This window comes from Colobus angolensis, unplaced genomic scaffold (genome assembly GCF_000951035.1).
Source record: "Colobus angolensis palliatus isolate OR3802 unplaced genomic scaffold, Cang.pa_1.0 Scaffold92, whole genome shotgun sequence".
NCBI classification, from domain to species: domain Eukaryota; kingdom Metazoa; phylum Chordata; class Mammalia; order Primates; family Cercopithecidae; genus Colobus; species Colobus angolensis.
In genome coordinates this window covers 3,945,264-3,967,344 of record NW_012123154.1, presented here as the reverse complement: position 1 = coordinate 3,967,344, position 22,081 = coordinate 3,945,264, and positions in this window count along the sequence as shown.

The window sequence follows — 22,081 nt, the reverse complement described above, 5'->3', positions numbered from 1 at the left end:
TCCGACCCGGCTGCTTCTGGAAAACAGCGCCCTTGATCCTCCGGGGCAGGAAGAAGGGCCGAGGAAGGGGTTAGAAGGGGAAAGAGTTAGGATTTCCCAAGAGCCAGCCCTGAAGGCCTGGAGGAGGGGGATTTCGCTTCTTAGTTGGACAGCAGCCCCTTGGGTTTCTCACTTCTTAACCCGCGCCCTGCGGGAGGAGCGATGCTGCTTGTCCCTCAAGATGCTTGGAAAGGTACCGGCTGCGCTCTGACACCGGCGATCTCTCAGGTACGACCCAGCGGGGTTGGGCTGGCGGCAGAAACCGGCTGAGTGAGCGACCTCGAAACCTTTTCGCGCCCACCTCCTTCACCCCGTTAACATCCTATTTGCTCACAGTTTTGGTTGAGGCCTACTGGGTGCAGAGGCGCGTGCCAGAGACACGGAATACAAAGACCTAGGCTGTAAGCCTTCAGAAGTCCCGATGAGGCACACAGTACAGGAAGAGGGTGAGACAGGTAAAAAGAGATTGCAGAACATCGTGGTAGGAGCCGAAAGAGAAGTGGTTCAGGTACTACAGGTTGTACTCAGAAAGAATAAGGGAGAAACTTTTAAAATACCTTGTTCTGAGTAATGACTATCCACTGGGTAGTTTACACACGTTTTTAATTTCTATTTTTTATGAGTATTTTATAGAAGACATAATGAGACTCGGATTAAATAACCTGGTTGCTCCCCTAATAAATGTTTACCATTCCAACTGATAAATACTTGCCGTTCTAACCATGGTCCTATTCCAGGACTTGTGTGCTCTGTCAATGCAACACTTCTCTGGAATGGGTACAGCAGCTTCAAAACTGATCTCTGGTTTTTTACCCTTCCAGTCCATCATCCCCATTTCCACCTCCCTAAAACACAGACCTATCCAGCTTTTAATCTGTTCAAAACTCTTAATGGTTGCCTTTGTGAGGAAGTCATATCCTCCACTTGCAATGAGAAGCCCTCCACAAATTGTCTTCATTGTACAGATCCCCTTGCCAGCACAGTTCCATATATACTCAAGCTTGAGCCACCATGTCCCTCATACTCAGCCTGTTCACATTATTAACTTAAAAAAATCCATTGTAGTTTTGATGATCGGTGTCCTTGAGCTTTTTTTCATATGCTTGTTGGCCACATGTATTTTGGAAAATCAGTGTGGAGATTCCTCAAAGACAGAACTACCATAGGATCCAGCAATCCCATTACTGGGTATATACCCAAAGGAATATAAATCACTCTATCACAAAGACACATCACACTTACGTTCATTGCAGCACTGTTCACAATAGCAAAGACATGGAATCAACCTAAATGTCCATCAGTGGTAGACTGGATAAAGAAAATGTGGTATATATACACCATGAAATACTATGCAGCCATAAAAAAGAATGAGATCATATCCTTTGCAGGAACATGGATGGAGCTCAGGGCCATTATCCTTAGCAACAGAAAACCAAATATGGCATGTTCTCACTTATAAGTGGGAGCTAAATGATGAGAACACATGGACACATGGAGGGGAACAACAAGACAGTGGGGCCTACTGGAGGACAGAGTGAGTGAGGAGGGAGACGATCAGAAAAAATGACTGATGAGTACTGGACTTAATAGATTGGCAATGAAATAATCTGTACAACAAACCGCCATGATATGAATTTACCTATATAACAAACCTGCACATATGTCCTGAACTTAAAAGTTAAATACATAAAATAAAAATAAAAATTCACAATTTTTAAGTTTTGAAAAGGAGAGAGGAGACTTTATTTCTTCCAAAGGGTTACAGCCTGCAAGGTGGCCATCCAGGCAAGACCAGAGACAGGCCCTTCAAAGGAGGGGGGCTTGGGGTAGGAGCTTTATGCTAAAGAGGTTGGCTAAACATATATATTTAACTGGTTACAGGAGGAGCTATGAATATTCATGAAGGTGGTCCTGACACATGCCTATTGAACAAACATGCATGTAACACATGATCTGTGTTCACTTTGGGGTGGCTACTTAGCATTTAAATGTGTTACAATTATGCTTTATATATCAAAAGATAATTTTGCATACAAAGGTAGGTAAGTGTGTAATCTCTGTAAACGGGCAGAACCAGTCAATGGTCAGTGGTCTTCTTAATCAGGAGAAAGTTACTGAAACCAGACTCTTGTCCAATCAAAGTTGTAGTTATGGCTTGTTGAACAGCAGGGTCAGTTAGCATCTGATGGTGGATGAGCTGTGACTTTTAATATTGCAAATCCTGAGGCCAGTGCTTTTTTAGTTGCTAGAGTGAAAAACCTTGTGGTAGTTAGAACATAGTGTATTTTTTAAGTGTTACTGCCCATGACTCTAAAACTGTGAATGGCTAGATTAGCCCAGAATCTTGATGTTTACGAGCCTCTTTGTCTTCGACTTCTATTCCAGAATCTGTGCCCTGCCTCTTCTTTCTCCTGTTGTACGTTCAATTTTCCAGGCAGTCCAAAAGATTGCAGTAAATTGACAGCCACTCTGTCTCTTCCAAGAGGAAGCAAATAGAGTGCTTTCCATCACTGCTGGCACAGCAGAGCCAGTTTACAGGATGGTGTCCATGCTGGGGCATTTCTGTAACCACTGCAGAGAGCTACTCACTGATTTTCACAAGAAGTCTCTGTCGTCATACTTTTGTTTTCTCCTAGATGACTTTTGTTTAAAAACATAATTAAAATAATAAGAATTCACTCTGCTTGTTGAACATTTATTATTTGCGAGACACCATACTAAACATATTATTTTATCACATTAATAACAGCAAAAACCCATGATTGATTACCCTGCCTTAGAGAAGTGGAAGGAAGAAGCCTGCATAGTTATCTACCAGATTTGGTTTGCAACTGTATCATATCCCTGTGTTATCTGCACAGTGGCTTACTTTGGAAACTTTATTATCTATATGCAATACATTTTAAGTATATATTTCTTTTGGGTTTTTCACTTTTCTTAAAAGGGACCTTCACTCTATAACCAGATTAAAACAATCTAAAGATATCTTTTATTTTTCTTTTACTTTCGTGGTGGTTCATTATTAGCATCATTATATTCCATCCAGTTCAATTCAGTTTTAACTCCAAAGTATACCATTATCCCCATCACCTCTCTGACAGAGATTGCTGATTGACCCTCCATATCTGCTCATCCCTTCCTCCTCACTAACAGAGTCCTCCATTTTTAACTGAATGAATGCCAGTCTATCATAAAGACTGTTTCTAGTTAGCTGGGTGTGGTGGTGTACACCTGTAGTCCCAGCTACTTGGCTAATCAGGAGGCTGAGGCAGGAGGATCACTTTGAGCCCACCGAGGACTTAGAGGCCACAGTGAGCTATCATCAGAGTACACTACTGTACACTCCAGCCTGAGCAACAGAGCAAGAAACCCTGTCTCGAAGGAAGGAAGGAAGGAAGGCAGGCAGGCAATATAGTGAAACTGTTTCTACTAAAAATACAAAAATTAGCTGGGCATGGTGGCACACACCTGTAGTCCCCTGCTGAGGCAGGAGAATCGCTTGAACCTGGGAGGCAGAGGTTGTGGTGAGTCAAGATCACACCACTGCACTCCAGCCTGGGCAACAGAGCGAGACTCTGTCTCAAAAAAAAAAAAAAAAAAAAAGAATGAGATGTCACTTCCTTCAAAAAGCTGGGATGAAAGGGACTAAACACATTAATATTGGATAAAAGAAAGTAAAAAGGCCCCTCGAAGGAAGGAAGGAGGGAGGGAAGGAAGGAGGGGAGGAGAAGGGAGGGGAGGGGAGGAGAAAGGAGGGAAGGGGAGGAAAAGGGTGATAGAAAGAAAGAGTAGAGGAAGTAAAGAAAGGGAGAGGGTGACAGATTATACTTCAGTGACTCACTCCACTAGCCAGGTGACCCTCATCTACCAGGTGGCTGGAGTGATTAGCCTCTTTCTCTGTTCTTGTTCTAATCTAGCATTAGGACTTGAACTCTGGCTTTGGTTCCCCCCATGCCTTAACTTTTGATGCCCAAGAGCCTCTGTGGATGTCAACAAAACCTGAATGATGACTATTTCCTCTTGCATTTCAACATGTACCTCCTAATTCTCCTGCCCAGATTTTGAAAATACTAATACACTGAACTGAAACATTCAAGTCTACCTACTTAGTCATTGACTTTTGTTAAGTGCAAATTATGTTCATGGCACTATACTTGGTCTATTGGACCTATAAAAATGAATGAGATGGGCCAGGTGCAGTGGCTCACAACTGTATTCCCTGCACTTTGGGAGGCCGAGGCAGGCGCGGATCATGAGGGCAGGAGTTCAAGACCAGTCTGGCCAACATAGTGAAACCCTGTCTCTACCAAAAATACAAAAGTTAGCCGGGCATGGTGGCACGCACCTGTAGTCTCAGCTACTCAAGAGGCTGAGGCAGGAGAATCGCTTGAACCTGGGAGGCAGAGGTTGTGGTGAGCTGAGATCACGCCACTGCACTCCAGCCTGGGCAACAGAGCAAGACTCCATCTCAAAAAAAAAAAAAATGAGATGTCACTTCCTTCAAAAAGCTGGGATGAAGGGGACTAAACATATTAATATTGGATAAGAGAAAGTAAAAAGGCCACTCAAAGAAGATTGTGGAGTGACCATGGGGGAATTTAAGGATATGTACCCATATGGCCTCAATCTTGTGAGCTCCTGGGAAGCAAAGGATGTGCTGTGGGGAGGGTAGATTAGAGGCTTCAGCCGTTAGGAAACATCTGAAAGTACCACTGTGAAAAATGCCAAAATTTCACACATTCTTTTTCCAGTATTAGGAAGTCCATAAAGTCAGAATTGAGTGTCCAACACTGAAAGGCCCTGTCAACTTTTGACATAAAATACAGATTAGGTTTAGGTTTTGAATCATATCCAAGCACAACCCCTCTATAACTAAATGATTGACTGCTGTTTGTCTCTCTCCCATTCCTATGAGTTTTACTGTAACTAACTTTTATTTCCCATTACCTTCGATTAGAATGAAGACCACCCCTGGACAAAATTACCAAGAAGTGGAAGGAAAGAAGAGACAGAAGAAGAAAGGAATATAGGCTACATGTTTTACACACATTGTTTCACCTAATCTTCAAAACCAGTCTCTGATGTAGATATTATTACTCCTTTTTACATAAAAGAAACCAAGACTCAGAAGACTTCCAGGACACCCATGGTTGTTCAGCTCTTATGTCCAACTGTGAAGCCACCCATCGTTTTCACCTTGTCACCTTGCCCTCCTTAGAGTTTTCTTTCACTAACCCTTTACTTACCTGCTCAGTCATTCTTGCTTCCATCTTTATGGATCCAGTTGTTACCTTAAGTTGTCCACAACTGCTCCCTTTGGAGACAAGTGAGCTCTGCCATGACCTTGGCCCTCCATGGCCCTTGTCTAGCTTTGAGGCTGGTCTCAAGTTTTCCATCTGAAAAATGATATAAGACTGCCTTCCCTATAGGATTATGAGGATTAAATTGTTAGGAGTAAATATATATATATAAAACAATGAAAATGCCTGGGGCTTCCTTTTTTCACAGTTAAGCACCTTCTGCTCCACTGGCAAAGGGTATAAGTAGAAGCAAGTTAATCAGACAAATTCAGCCCAGCTGAGATGTTAGCTTATTGCTATATTACTTCTGCCCAATTAAAATATAAAATAGGTGGCTTTCTTCTTTCCTTAAGGTGACTACTCAAACTGATTGCAGCTGATATTGCAACAATCACATTATACTGAGACTGCTATAAGCCCAAAAGTTATTGTTTAATTTGGCACATAGTAAATAGTGAGGCATCGTAGATGCAGGCACCAAACTTGACTAAAAATATCTTAAATCACAAATGCTTCCACTTATTCTGTCGTTCTTTACAATTTAAACGATTTTAGTTGTTTTCTCTTTGCTTTAGTTCTTCTTTCTCCAATAAAGCCAGTTTGTAGTGCTGACCTAGCACACAGTCTGGTACAGGACACATATAGACATGGCAGGCAAAAATCTTATTAAATAAAATGCTGTTGAATGAGCAAAGTGACACCCAACAATAGAGTGTAGTTCCATTTAAACCTTTTTTTTTAATAAAGTATAATTTTAGGTAAGACCTGAATATAATTATTTTGAAGCAGCTTCAAAAATGGTGGAACAGATGGCTCTGATTATCTCCAAGAGGAAGGAAAAGATTGGAGAGTTTTGTCATTTCTTGTTTAACAGTCTTGGCATTGCTTATACACACTTGAGTTTTGAATACTGTGATTTATAAAATCACAATCCCATGCTAAACCTTAGCTCATTCTCACAATCTGACCCTACTTCCCACGCCAAGTTTTGAGACTCGCTCTCTCTCTCTGTCTCTGACTCACACTGGCTATTCCAACATTTCATTTTCCCACTAGCCTTGACCCCATATTTCTGGGGACAAAAAGCACAAGACTCTCTCCCTGAGCATTCCTTTTAATGAGAACCATTCCCTCCTCCAGCCCCACTCCCCATCCACCTCTGTTCACTAAGGAAATGTTTTCTAGAGTCAAAAACATTTTTTAAAAAACATTCGGCTAGATCAGTACTCTGAGAAGCAAAGACCCTTGTTATAGTTCAGGTCCCAGGAAACAGACTCTGAGAGGGATATTATCACAAGAGAGTGTTTTAGGACAGGCTTTTAGGATCAGCATCAGGCATGCTGCTGGGAAGGAAACAGGCAGAGAGAGAAGCTGAACTGGGACACAGTCTTACCAAAAGATTCAGCTGAGTCCTTGATAATATCTGGAACTCAGGTGGCCCTTAGAATTGTCCCAAGATGAGGTGCAGGGTTCAGGTCTTTCATGTCACTGGTTCCAGACTGCCTGCAGGAAAGGGGAGGTGTCCACAAGTGATGGGGTTCTCTTTGGCTAACAGTGAGTCCTGAAGCAGCCTATGAGGCAATCCCAGAGCTTGGAGCAAAGGTTCTTCCACGCTGACAGAGAATCTGTGTGACAAAATACAGTCAGTGTCCACAAGGATGCTACAGAAATATGCTGGAGGCAAATAGCACACAGGTGGTGGTTTTGCTTGCATTCATCTTGGAGTTGTAGTATCTCAGAAGCAGAGAGGTTAGTGTTACTATAGGCGTTTTGCTAATGAGAGAGGGAACAATCCAAGATGAATAAAAACAAATTTTATTTGGCTAATTATTATTAGGTGATTCTATTATTAAAGAAAAAAATTTTTTATGAGTCAGGTTTTATTATAATATTACAACAAGGAAAGCCTCTAGGAGGTCAATTCAAACATTTGCTCTGATTACAAACATAGGGAGTGCTATCTAAGCATTATCAGAGTAACTAAAAGAACGATTTAAAATCGTTCAACTCTTGCCTGACAGAGGACAATGAGGGTACATAACTAGTTTCTCCAAACAAGTCTAAATCCCATAAAATTTTATCAGGAAACTACTAAAGCATTTTTTTAGGAAGGTTACGCTTTTCCGTGAAGTACGTATACATTTCATTAAGCAAATGCTTCCTGCGGCAGAAGGGGCTTAGGACCATTTTTCCTTCACGCTAATGTTTTACTCGCTGAGCCTATCATGGTGCCCTTGCCTGAAGTAGCTCCATCCTCTTAGCAGAGGCTCCACATGGGCCAGTTGCCACTTGGATTCACACTGGGCCCTTTCATACCCACACCCTTCTTTAAAAACTAGAAAAACATGTCTTTCTCTTTCTCTCCCACTTCGTATCTGTCTCCTCATTGTGTGAGCTCTGTTCCCAGCTTTCTCCCAACCCCCTGCTTTCCTCTCCAAAGCTCCACTGGAAAATAGTCAAGTTAATTCCCTCAAGATTTTCTAAGGCCTTTTATTTTCTCCTGCAGCTTTCTAATCACTAACATTTCCATGGTTATTCTCTTTCTCCTTTCTTCTCTGAAGTCTGGCATTTTTTCCACCAACAAAGATTGCTAAATTTTGACATTTATAAAAGCAATTCATAACACTAATTATACATATGCTGGAAGTTTTGAATATTCTGCTTTATGAACAAACATAGCACTAATGAATGAGAAAATTGATTTGTAATGATTCTGAAAAACAGTCTAATTGCTTGCCAGGGTTACAATAGAACTAAGATGGGTATACACACACTTAACCCAGACATCAGCCAGGGGCTTCCTGGCACTTGTGTCTGCGTATGCAAGATCTGTTTTGGCCCTTCGGCAGCTGGTAACCAAAAGGCAGCACTCTGTACCTTCACTTGTTTCTGCAAGAAACCCAAACACAGCAGGCACTAACATCTTTGTAGCAGATTTCTTGGGGCGGGGGCTGGGGGGGTTATATTGTACAGAACATGAGATCCCACTCAAAAAATTCTTGACATTTTATATCCTCCAGTCCTCTTGGGCCACATGGCAATAGGAATTTTCTTCTGCTTCCCTCTGACAGAGTCCAGCCTCTCTGGTTCCACTGTCCCTCCAGAATTTTCCTCAGCAAACATCAAATACCTCCTGCCTTTATAATACAAAGAAATTCAACTCACATCTTTTATTTGTGTCAGGCTTTGGAGTTTCCCATGCTAAGTAGCTCTGAAAAATTTCTTCTGAACAAGGAACATAGAATATTTTCAAAACAGAGTCATCATCTTCAAAAACAAAAAAAAAAAAAATTTAAGTGATGTTGCCCAGGCTGGTCTCCAGCTCCTGGGTTCAAGTGATCTTGCTACCTCAGCCTCCGAAGTAGCTGGGACTATGCCTGGCTCATTTTCTCTTCTAGAAATGTAAGTAGATATTTGGTTAAGTAGGGGAGAATGGTGTTGCCTCCAGCCTATTCTTAAAGATGTTCGAATGACAGTGACTGGTCCGTCAGAACATATATGAATGGACAAAAATCAACACGTGTCCCTTCTGCATTTACAGGCACCTCAGAAACCTTCATTTCTAGACATGTTATGTTTTTTCTTCACTTGCCCTTCACCTCTTTATAGGCTGGATTCCTGGTCTAGAAAGGTACAAGGGCTAATTCAGAATTTCCTCTTCCTGCTTTTCAGAATTTCTTCTTCCTGCCTTTGGGTGTGCCAAGACCTCAAAACCCCTTTCTCCTTTCCCATGTCTCTTTGTTTTTGCTACTTTTTTTTTTTTTTAATCAGTTCTGAGCACTCTGGACATCTGTTCCTTACCTAGATTCTTACTGCCAGACTCAGCAAAACTCACAGCCCTCTCTCTAGCACTTACACAACCCCTGTGCCAAGACAAACATAATGTTGTAAGGAGCCTTCTGAAACTCATACAGAAATTAAAGTGAAGAATGGAATTCTACCCTCCTACTTTTCTCTGCATCTCTGACTCAGGAATCAGAACATAATTATTTTACAAATAAAAGTCTGAAAATGAACAAGCATAGTGTTTCTAAGTTGATGCATTTTCAAATGTTATCTCACATGACCCCCTTGAAAATTCAGTGAGCTGAGTATTATTTTCACTTTACATATGTCCTATGTAACCTCCGTGGCAACAGGCACCATATCTGTCTGTCTCTTTTCACCAATGTATATGTAACACTTTGCAGAGTTCATGGTACTTTGTAGATTATCAATAAATATTTGCTAAATTAATGAAAATTAGAAAACTGATATATAAAAATTGAAATGAAATTAATATGTATTGAGTACCTACTCCATGCTGATTGCTGATCTAAATATTCTCATCTATATTTTATCTGAACAATAGTCCAATGAACTTGACCAAGTTCCCAAACTAGTTAGTGTAAGCAAATGATTTCTAATTTATTGGTATGAATATTAGTTGTATTTTTCTACTGTATGTGTATAACTCATTATATACATTACTAGATCCTTTCTACTGAAGCTTACCCTGCAATTTAGCTCATTTCTAACAGATATCTCTAGATGTTGGGTCAGTATCTATATATAATATTAAAGTTTTAATTTGAAGAAAACATCCTGAATACAAAACTTCAGGAAGGTATTTATTTTAGAAAAAAATCATCTAAATTGTGTCTATCAAGGACCTCATTTTGACAGCTCCAATTGCACTTGCTGTAAGGATTTATCAGTGTATTGAAGGAAAAAGGAATGGGACTTCCATGAGTTTACTCAGATAACTGAGATTTGGGGCCACATGAAATACGTAAGCTTGCTCAGAGGATAAAGAGTCAGTGTGAGAGAGAAAGAATAATTTTTAGATGAGGAACCATTAATTTTTCCAATGATTCTACCACTCTTTTCTCTCTTTTATTTCCTTTAAAACTTGAAATCTCAGAAAGTAAAGGCTATTAAAGAAAGAAAAAATGATTTTGCTAAAATTTCTCTTAAGACAGTGGAAGCACAAGGCAGTATCCTTTTGTGGCCCATGTATTCATATGTAATTAGAAGCAGGGTAGGAGCATATTTCTTATTTTATGAAGCAGCATCCTAGGAGCCTTAAAGGACTCAGGGGACCAAAGTCTGGAGAAGGAACTAGACTTCTGCAGTGTAACCAGATGCAAGAGCACAATTCCATGGTGTTGAACTCACTGTTCATTTTTCAGTCCATGTCCTACTTGCCCTTTCAGCAGCACTCTCACTTTCTTTGAATACTTTCGTCTCTGGACTCCCATGAATGTCCTCTTACTTCTCTGGTTGCTTCTTTGTCCCCTTGGTCAGTTCTTCCTCTACTTGGCCACTAAATGTCAAAGGGCTCAATCCCAGAGGCTCCTCTCTTTTTACTACAAACTCTAAACAGGTAAACTTTGTGCTTTAAACATTATGTCTATGGAATAGCTCCTAAATGTGTTGGCTTCAGATTTCTTTAAGATGCAGCCCCCCATCACGTGTCTTTTAAATAGCCCACATGGTTGTTTCACAAGCACCTGGAACTTAGCATGTCCAAACAACTCTTAACCATAGCTACCACATCTGCTTCTTTTCCTAAAGCATCACCACCCATCCAGTGTCCCATGCTCAAAACTGGGGTGCCAGCTTTGGTTCTAAGTCATTTAACTACTCTGTTAAAATCCATCTTAAATCTATCTCCTTCTATTCTCTACAGCCATCACTTAGTCCAAGACAGTATCATCCACTGTTCATCTGCATGTCCTCAGATTTCCTCTGGCCTCATTCATCCATTCATTGTCCACACTACAACCATAGTGATGATTTTTAAAAAATACAAATTGAATCAAGTTACTACAATATTTTAAATCCCTACAATAGTATCATATTGTGTTTTGAATAAAATGCAGACTTCTTAACCTTCAAGCTTACATGGTCCTCAGTGACTAGACCCTAGCCTCATCTCTCCCCATCCACCCTGATCTCATTCCAATATAGACTGCAATCTGGTTCAGTGAATGAACCTGGTTCTCTTTCAGCCTTTACAAATAATCCTTCTTACACCTGCTTTCTGATAGCTATACCTCCTTGGACTAGCTAAATTACAAATCTCCTTCTGAACTGAAATTAAGCATCATTTACTTAGGAAAGTGGTTTCTAATTCCCAAGTCTAGGTCAGTACAACCTATTCTTTGCCTACTCAGCATATTAACTTCCTCTTGATAGTGCTTATGACATTATCGTTAAATAATAATTCATTGTAATGAGTTGTTGAAAGCCTCTCCACCAGAATGTCAATGTGTGCAGGTAGAAATTTTGCCTGTCTACTTCACTGCTGTAACCTCACACAAGGTCTTTAACATAGTTGGTACTTAACACGTATTTGTCGAGTAGATCAATCAATCAATCAATAATAAATAAAATAGACAAATAAGTGAAGTCATTCAATATGTATTAATCATTTCATGTGTGCCATTTACTGTGCTAAGGTCTTTCATGTATTTTTTGTTTCATTTAAACATCACAACAGCCCTGTGGAGTAGGTACTTTTGTAATCTCTATTTTATATATGAGAAAACAGGTTTGGGAAGATTAATGACATGAAGATGTGAAATATCCATCCCTACCACCATGACTGTTTTTTTCTCATGAGCCCATTGTTCAAGGACAGGAATAGCTGAGGAAAAAGGCTACTTATCATGATCGTCCTCTGCTGAGGCTGTTCTTTGAGCAGCAATTCACATGGGACAAAATATATTTACATTTTATGCCCAGTTGGAGAGGTCTGTCTACATACCTCTTCCTTAGATCTCCTTATCAACACTTTTCTAATCACTTTTTCTTCTACATAACCTCAGCATACAACCAGTTAGTCACTACTCATAAATCAGTGTAGATCTGTACTTCCGGCCATCTCTCCTTCCAGGAAGAACAAACCACCAGGTACATTGCCTGAAGTTATGCCTAGTCAGAGAATTTCCTTTAACAACCCTTCTTTAGGGACACCTCTGCATGGGGCTATAGTATTGCAGATGCTTTTGGATGGTGCCAGTATTTTATGGAGCACTCTCTGTAAAGCAAGCTGAGATTTTCTGTTTTCTTTTTAAGTCACTAGGTCATAGAAAATGGTTGTGGGTTGAGAAACAGGAGGTAATATAGCAAGAATATAAACCTTGGGAGTCTGATCCACTTGTTCATGGAAATTACTCTGCCTTGAGGACTTTCTTGAGCCTGATCTAGAATAGTTCTACTTAATTATGGAGTGCTGCTGTGTACATCCAACTTTATGGCTTGGTGCATCAGACTGAGTTAATGATGGATAATTCAGGTTGCATGCTAATTTGGTGGCTGTGGTCAAGTGTTTTGTCTCCATGAGGGCCCTGAAATAAGCCAAAAGTTGCTTCTCAAGAAGAGAATAGTTACATACAGAAACAGTAGTTCTTAAACATTTGTTTTATGATTTATATTGGACCTTTTATTTATATTTATATTGGACCTTTCAATGACTCCGTACAGCATCTCTATCTTCCATAAATAGTTTAGTCACCATAGGATCTGATTGGTCAAAAAAATAAAGTAGCAGAACAACTTTCATAACAGCCTGAACCTGTTAAGAGCCTTGACTTGCTCTGGGCCCTTCTCAAAACTGTAAGCCTTCTGATTTACTCAGTAAATAGTATCAGGCCTAAGTGAGTATCAGAATCAGGCCTAAATGGAATATCAGGCCCAAATGAGGTACATGTTGCCTCCCAAATCTAACGAGATCCACCAGGTGTCATGCCTCTTTCTTGAGGTAGGAGAAATTGTGTGCAGCAACTTGTTTTTCTTGAACTCTGGCCACTGTACCCCTAAAAATTTCATCAAGATGGCATATATGTGTCTAGCAAAGGGTCTAAGAAAGTGTAATTGTCTCATCACAAAGTCCAATCAGCATGATAACATTAATTTAGTGGACCAAGGTGTTATCTTGTGGAATGAAGAAATGATAAAGGTCTCTTTTGACTGGATTATTATTATGACAGCTGAAGATTTTATATATGTAGGGCAGTGAATGTGTATTGCTGGCTCTGTCAGCTGAAAGCAAACTTCACTTACCAGATTAATAGCTATAATGTGCCAGAGAATGTGTTGATGTGCTGCAGCAAATAACCTGTATCTGGAATGGCAGCTGCAATTTGAACCATCATCTTATAAATATTATAATATTCTACTATCACTCTTTAAAATCTGTCTTCTGAATGAGCCATATAGGCAAAATAAATGGGGATATGATATGAATTACCTGTATTCTTTATGCCCTTGATGAGGCACTAATATCTGCCTTTCCTCTATAAATTTTGCATTGCTTTTGGTTTACTTTTGTTTTTTTGAGTAGAGGCAGTTCTGAGGATTTTCATTTAATCTTTCTTCCTACAATAGCCCTCATTCCCAAGGTCAAGGAACCAATGTGAGAATTCTGCTAATTGCTGAATATGTTCATTCTCTATTCTGGAACTGAGTAAATAATCATTTAGTCCTATGTATTCTGGAACTGAGTAAATAATCATTGGATATATTCAGGGCCAGTGATCCTACTGTGAGATGGATCTAAGCCAAAGCTATACTAACTGCCTAATTTCTATAACTTTCTGGTTATTTCTTTTTCACCAAAGGATAGTGACTGTACATTCTTTTGGAGAAGACTAAGTATAAATTTTTAGCAGTGTGTCAAGGTCTTTCCTTCAGAGGGACTGGTCTCTCCATCATTCACTGGAGGTCTTACTCTTTTTATTTGATCTGTGAACTGATTCAAATAAAAGAATTGGTTGAGGAACCATAATTTATGGTGAGTCAAGTCAATCTTTTATTGCCCAGACTTAGAGTTTTTCTGTTTACACAAATCAAGTAAGACTTTAGTAGGTTGCCTATTTATTTTAATTCTAGGGACATCATAATCACTTACCCCAAACCAAAGATCTCTGTGCATTAAAACATTCAGATTACCACTTGTCTGTGGCATTTCTTCTATTCCAGTAACAGAAACCCTAAACTCAGTGATATAAAATCATAACAATCTTGTTATGGTCTCAGGTTCTGTGGGTCAGAAATACAGAAAGTACACATCAGGGATGGCTTGTATATCTTTTCCGTGATGTCTGGGACCTCACTTGGGATAACTCAGAAGCTCTTGGTTATTTAACAGCTGGGAGCAAGAATCACCTGAACGTTCTGTTACTCACATGTCTGGGTGGTAGATGCTGGCTATTGGCTGAGACCTCACCTACACTTGGCCTCTCCATGTGACCTGGGTTTACTCACAGCATGGTGATGTCAGGGAAATTAGAATACTCATCTGGTGGTTTGAGGCTTCGAAGACAGATGTCCCAATAAAACAGGACAGATACTCTGTCATCTTTTAGGGTTTAGCCTCAGAAGTTGCACACCATCCAAAGCCCACTGAGAGTCAAGGGGAAGAAACATAGCCAGACACGAAGGTGGTTGCAGCTTGTTCCCTGTCAGTCAGGGATCCCATCATTTCTACTGAATCCAAAGAGCTATCTGTTTTTAGGGAAAAAATTGTGATGACAGCATTTTTTATAAATGGCCAGTCATGATCTGCAGAAAATAGCAGCTTGAGAGCTCTTCAGGGATGCTGGTGCTCCCCTTATCAGTGCATTTCTCAAACTCTCAGAGAAGAGAATGTCCAATAGAACTTCCCAGGAGACTTAGGATGTATGTGAGTGGGTCTTACCTGATAAATTAATTTCAGCAATCTGAGCTCCCTAAATGTCTGGATGTTTTCCTCTAGCAGGGGTCAGTAAACTATAGCCCACAGGTTGACTGCCTTGTTTTGCAAATAAAGTTTTATGGGAACATAATTCCATGCCAATTTATTTACTTATTGTGTAGAGCTGAGTTTATGCTGAAACAGTAGATTTAGTGATCTTTTGCACATTTTGCAAAAGAAGTTCTGGTACCTTAAATTCATTTTCAGTATAAGCCACTTTCAGGTCTAAGATTTAGTTAAGCAACTAGTTAGAGTGATTCCCATCGCCTCAAGTCAGTACACCAAATGCATGACCTCTGCTTAGTGCATCCATATTAGTAAATAATGCCCTTTCAACCAGACTTCTCTAACCTGATCCAATATTTGTAGACTACAATGCCACCCATATTCACAAGGTTTCTGTCAATTAGAGTTTAGCAACACATTGCAGTTACTTTGGTGTGTATGTATGTCATCATGAGGTAATACTTAGTAACTGAACCCCTAGAGTCATCTGGCATTTGCATCTGTTCATAGATCTAGAAGCAATGAGAGGTGATGGGAGTAGATCTTGAGGAAGGTTAGTGGTGTTCTGAAAATAAGAGACTTTTTACATCAGACAATAGAAGACTAATCTCAGAGAGGGGTAGAATTGTTTATTTATTTGTCAAAGCAAATTCTGTAGAATTTAGCATTTAAAGTTCTCAGCTTTATCAGAATTTGCTTATACGTCCCCCTTTCAAAATTCAGGGTCTTATTCTTTTTCCAGTCAATCCCTTAAGAGACCCTTGAGAAGTTGTTAATTTGGTTTGTATTGCATGTTAGCCATCCCCAGTATTAGATTTTGCATTTTGTTTTTAGAAACCTCAATTCTGTAGCTACAGAAAATAAAAGTCACCTTTAGGACTATTATAAAAGTCTTTTGGTCCCTTACCAAGAGCTTGAGCTGGGAATGTAAAGCCCTAATCTCATGTTCTTCCCTCCAAATTCTCCCTCACATTTAGAAACAATCAGGTAATCCGTGATAATTTTACTTACTCCCACTAAATTGTTTTATGGTAACAACCACTTGGACATGCAAAGTCTTTTCAAGTGGCTCTAGATGATACTTTAAATAGTGTTTTTCTACTGAAATTCATAGACTACCATTGCCCAATTTGCCACTGACAATGGGATCATAAATGTCTTCAAATCTAGCCAGAGCAAGAAAAAAGTTTTAGATCGCTAATAATAAGATTGTGTTACTCTAGAATTACTTTAGATAACAATAATTGTGTTAGGAAGTAGAGCCATCATACATATTATGGGAATAAAAGATTTATTAGGGGAGCTAGACTTTACCAACTGAGGGAAGAGCTCGGGAAGTGAAAGTGCAAAAGCGAAATTTGGAGGATCTGAGATAAAGCATTAACCAGGCCACCTGAAGCACTATGGTAGGTGGACATGCTAAAGCTTGCAGAGAATTCATGAAACACAGCATATCCAATGTCAGACTAGACTGTGAAGGGGAAGCCCATGGAGAGGTGTCTGAGAAGTCGTGGCTTCTGTGCAGCCTCTGCCTCTGTGAGTCTACAGCCAAGTAGCTAGTGATGGTCTTAGGGCTGCTGTGGGTCAGCTGGGCCAACAGTTGGAAAGATAAGCTGAACAGGAAGTGGAGTGGAGTGAGGAAAAGCTGGGGAAGTGAAAGCCCAGAAGGAAATTTACACATTCAGAGTCAAACAGACTCTCCCAGTTACTCCTGTGATCTGGAGAATGTTAATTAATTTTTGTGAATTTCCATTTTCCTGGTTGTATAATAAATGTGGATAAAATATCTACCTTTAGGGGCTGCTTGCTTGCCTTCCAACATTTTTTGGAAATCCATTTATCCTTCTGTTCATTTTTAAGCTGACATAAAATGTTTTCATCATAAAGTAAACTAGTTTCGAAAGATGTGATTTCTGCACTGTTTTAATTATTAATGTATGATAAAATGGTAATATTATTTTTAATTTATCTATACAATATAAATATAATAGCAGCTTTTCCTACCACCATCGATTTAAAAAATATGTGAATAAGCTCTTTTTCAGTAATCGTAAATTTTACATTGTTCCATTTTCTCTTTGAACTCATATTTCCATTCCATTTTTCCCATAGAATTTTGTCTTAACATATTTTTATGCTTGAAGGTCTTTTATTGGTAGTAAAATTGCAATAAAATATGTATATAAACTGAATTTTCTAAATATTAGTTGTGATGATAAGACCTAATATTTTTTATCTGAATTATGATATAATGTAATCATTATTGGCATATTATTTATCAAAGAAAATTAAATATATTGTAGAAATTGATAAGTAAACCTAAACAGTAAAGTTTAATTAGAAATGCACTTTTTAATGTGTATATATACATAGGCATGTCTATGAATATTTAGAACTCCTTTCTCTGACAGTGAGAAACTTGGATTCAATCACCCTCAATATATTTACTTACCTGATCAATCCCACTCACAACTTACCAACTGCCCATCACCACCACCTCCATCGCCCCATGTCTACAACCACCTCACCCCTTTTAGGCTCTGGCATTCCACACAGGGCCACTGTGTAGATGGTTTCTTCACGCTGCTTAGGTTCCCACACTTGGTGCTGGTCTTGCATTCCTACTTCCTCTCTTTGTGTTACTACATTCGGCCCTACCTACTGGCTTTTGGACTAAATTATCCAGAAAGGAAATGAGAAAGGGAGAGAGGGGAAAGAGAGCATGCATTTTCTATAAATCTTAACCCTTCTAATTCTGAGATAGGTAGGTAGATTAGATAGATAGATAGATAGATAGATAGATAGATAGATAGATAGATAGATAGATGGATAGATAGAGCACAGAGCTTTTCCAAACGTTTCTCACCTAGATCACGTAATCCAAGATGTCCTTCAATGCTTATTACTGATACACTTTTGTTGCTTTATTCTCAGGATCTTCCTCAGCATCAGTAATTTCTTTGGAAAGAATTGGGGAGAAAGAAGATATACATCTTTAAAAGGAAATTGTCACTACCTCTCTAACCAAATTCTACAAATATATCTGACTTCAGAATATCCAAGCAAAGAAAGAATAGACAATTTTTAAATCTCACACTTTTTCTAGGACAGAAAAATGTATGAGAAACGGAAAGACAAAAGTCCTATCAAAGGCTTATGGTGACCTGGTTAAAGAAAGTTGCAGGAACTGTGATAAGAGTTTGGATGGGTGAAACATAACCCTTTCTTTTGTAATATGAGATAAGTTTGGTTGTGAGATGGGGAAGTGGGAAAGGAAAACCAAACTGAAGCCCTGACCACAGACTTATTTTTACTAAAATTGATCTAGGCAGATCAATTTTAGTAAAAAATAGAGAAAATGAAAATGGGTTTTCTTGTATCTTTTACTGCCTATAAAGTTCTTGGAAAACTATCATGGATTCTTACAGGCACATGTACCCACTTGACTAATTGTTGGTGTAGATGCTCAAAAACATTAAAAGTAGCAATAAATTTTAGTAAATTGGTGGCCCTTAAAAAATAAAATAATTCATGCAGATAATCCAATAATGTCCAAAAGTTAGAATGAGATGAAACATATTAAAATATCAATGAATAATCACTTCTATTTGATTAAAATATCAATTCACCAATGAGAATAAGAAATAGGTATAAATTACACTTCACTTCTTCTTTTTTTTTTTTTTTTTGGGATGGAGTTCACTCTGTCACCTAGGCTGGAGTGTAGTGGCGTGATCTTGGCTCACTACAACCTCCACCTTCCAGGTTCCAGCAATTCTCTGCCTCAGCTTCCCAAGCAGCTGGGATTACAGGTACCTGCCAACATGCCTGGCTAATTTTTGTGTTTTTAGTAGAGATGGGGTTTCACCATCTTGGCCGGGCTGGTCTTGAACTCTTGACCTTGTTATCCACCCACCTCCGCCTCCCAAAGTGCTGGGATTACAGGCATGAGCCACCACGTCTGGCCTTACACTTCACTTCTGTAAGATAGAAAAACATGTAGTAGAAAACATTAAAGTAGTTTTTAAAAATTTGTTTTAATTTTTTGCCATTGTAAATCCAACTTTTCATATTAATATATTTATCTCTGTCATATTCTCAACTATTTAGATTTAAGATATAAATTACTATTTAAATTACTCTTCAAATCTTAAAAGCAAGAAGTATTTTTAGAACAGGTATCCACTTATTCACCCATTCTGTTTCATCATTCAGCAAATAGTTGAATGCCTACCAAGAATTAAGTACAGAGCCAGCACAGAGAATGAAATAGGGAATTTATATATGGTCCCTGCATCTGCAGAGATAGAGTCAAGAATTCTTTGATTGAAAGATACACAAACAAACAAATTAAAAAACCCATAAAACAAAAAGCACAGGACTTAAGAAAATGCAAAATACACATTAGCTTGCCAAAATGTGACCCTTAGCTGCAGAAATTTGAGGGCCCTGTTTTTGAGGTGACTCCACTGGTTCATCCAGCCATAAGTACCTTCCATACCTGTGTACTTTTCCCCTAATTCAATCAGAAGGTAAATTCAATTGACATAGCTCTTCGGTGGTGTTTCTACCTCTGGGAATGGGTGTGTGACTGTAATTGGTAGCTCTGCAATAAACAAAAGGAAAGAAGATTTTTTTAAGGCTGAAGATGTTGGGGGTGCGGAAACTGATTCTTCTACTGGCAGAAAAAGGGAAAGTGTATCAGGAGTAGGAATGTCCGCTCTAGCTTTCAATCATAAGCCAAAATCTCTCTCTGGTTCATGTTATTCAAAAAAATCAGCTTAGTTTCTCTTAGCTTAAAATTTTAAACTGTGGGTCAATCCCTACAGTGCTATTTCACTTTTCCACTTCCCTCCCTTTCTCTTCTTTTTTGTTTCTCTCTCTTTTACTGCTAGCCATATGGTTCAGCTTTCCTTAACAGAGTTCATGCCCATAATCATAGTAATATAGAATTTATTTAAAAAGTCAGTGTTGTAATGTTTTTCTATAATTATAATATTAAAATAGAGCTATAATAGTTTTCAGATTTGTAAAAAATATTTTTCAGATATATGTATGTACATACATTTGCTACATGTGATGTACACATGAATGCTATTCACATTGTGCAGCACATCGTATAGGGAAGCAGCTCAATCACCAGTCAGCACCTTCATTTCAAGCCTCTACCCTGGTGACCTACTAATGTTTAAGGTGAAGGAAATGTCCTGTGGTAACTGGGGCTGTTTAAAAGAGGAAGGATGTTGCCAGGGACTCAGTGCAACCCGATATATAAAAGGAATCCACTTTCCTTTTTACTGCACCCTAAGGTCATGCAGTGATTTTTATCTTGATGTCATTTTTTAAATATTTGGGGTTTTGTGGGGTTTTTTTGTTTGTTTTTTGGTGATTTTCTTTTTGCCTTGTTAATAACCACTTCAATAGTCTAAATTTCAGACATTAAACTGATTCTGCATTCCTCGCTTTGAGGCTCATATTAAAGCCATTGTTTTCTCTGTCCGTGGCGATTTAATATGCATGGTGTTGTCTCTCCTGACTGGTGGCCAAATTTCCCTCAGGCTCCAGTTCTAACTGCCGATGGCAAACCTGTCCTGCCTTGCAGTCCTAGGGGCATCTGCTCAGGCCTCAGTTTCAGCTGCTGTAGAAGCTGCCTGCCTCTCTGTTGGGGCTAGCCACTCCTTACACCATGCATGGGTCTCAGTTGTCCTCGACTAACATGCCTCTTGTCATTGTCCTCAAGAGGTTATCCTTTTCATACGAACTTTGGCTCAGTGTCCTCATTTTTGTTTTTAGGCATTTGATGATGTGGTTCTAAGATCTGCGAGTTTTTGAGTTTGCCTTTTGTCTGATTTAATTTCTTGTGACTGTGGCTGAAAAAAGTTTTGAAATCGGACATGTTAGAAAACTCTGGAACATTTGGGATGCTCCGCCTTCAAAACATAAAGCAATTTTTAATGCAATATGACTAATTGAAATCTTTGAAATTATGCTCCCTCAATCTTCCACATGTAATTTGTGTGATTGTGCATAGTATATGGTCTATAGTTTAAATCAGGCCATTCCAAATACACTCTCAAAATCTGGTGAAAACTTCACCTATTTGTTTTCACAAGATGTAGTTTAAAAGAGACAGAAACATCATAGAAATTAACATTTCATGACACAGGAGACAAAAATTTTAGGCTCTTGCTGAACTCCATGAGCTCTTTGCACATGAAAACTGTGCACATGAAAACTGCGTTGCTGGATATTTTCTTAGTGAAGCTACTGCCCTCCTCAGTTCCCTGCTACTCAGCATTTCCAGAGGGGCCTTGAGCAGTGAAAGGCCTAGAGAACGCATGCTAACTTGGCAATAGTGACAAAGGGGTACTTGGAAATTATTCTGTGTTTAGAGCAGAGCACAATCAAGAGAATGCTTGATTACTGGGGGAAAAAGAAGGTGAAAAGTGAGGTGTGCCAACAAAATTGCCTAGGCCTTCTGGATTTGGGGCATACTTTTTTGTTAACTGTTTTTAAGAAAAATCATTCTCAAATGATATTTCACCTTTTACCCTCATTTTTATGAAATTTTGCATTTCTATCAATTTAAAAAAAAAAAAAAGAAGACTTAACAGGAGGTAACTGTTGTCTCCGGATCATTGGTTCTCACAGTGCCATATTCATATATTCTAATGGATATGAGAGTTGTTAGTTTAAAGAATTAATGAAAAGATGTCAATTTTCAATTTTCAAGGTGAATTAACAAAGCAAATCCTAATCGATATGACTATAGCTTTTGGTTGTTAGACAAGCATGTCATATGTATGTATGTATGCCTTCATTTCAAACCTGTGCTCTTTTGTTTAAACAAATTCCTTTAAGAGAAAACTGAAATGGCAGGAGCTTACCAACGCCTGGGGGTGTGTGAAGCGGCCCTCATTCGCTGTAACTCTGGGAAATCATTCCACTATGGGCCCAGATCAGAATACTAGCGTTAGTAATTTGCACTATTTTAGGTAGCAGTGTGAAGACTAGA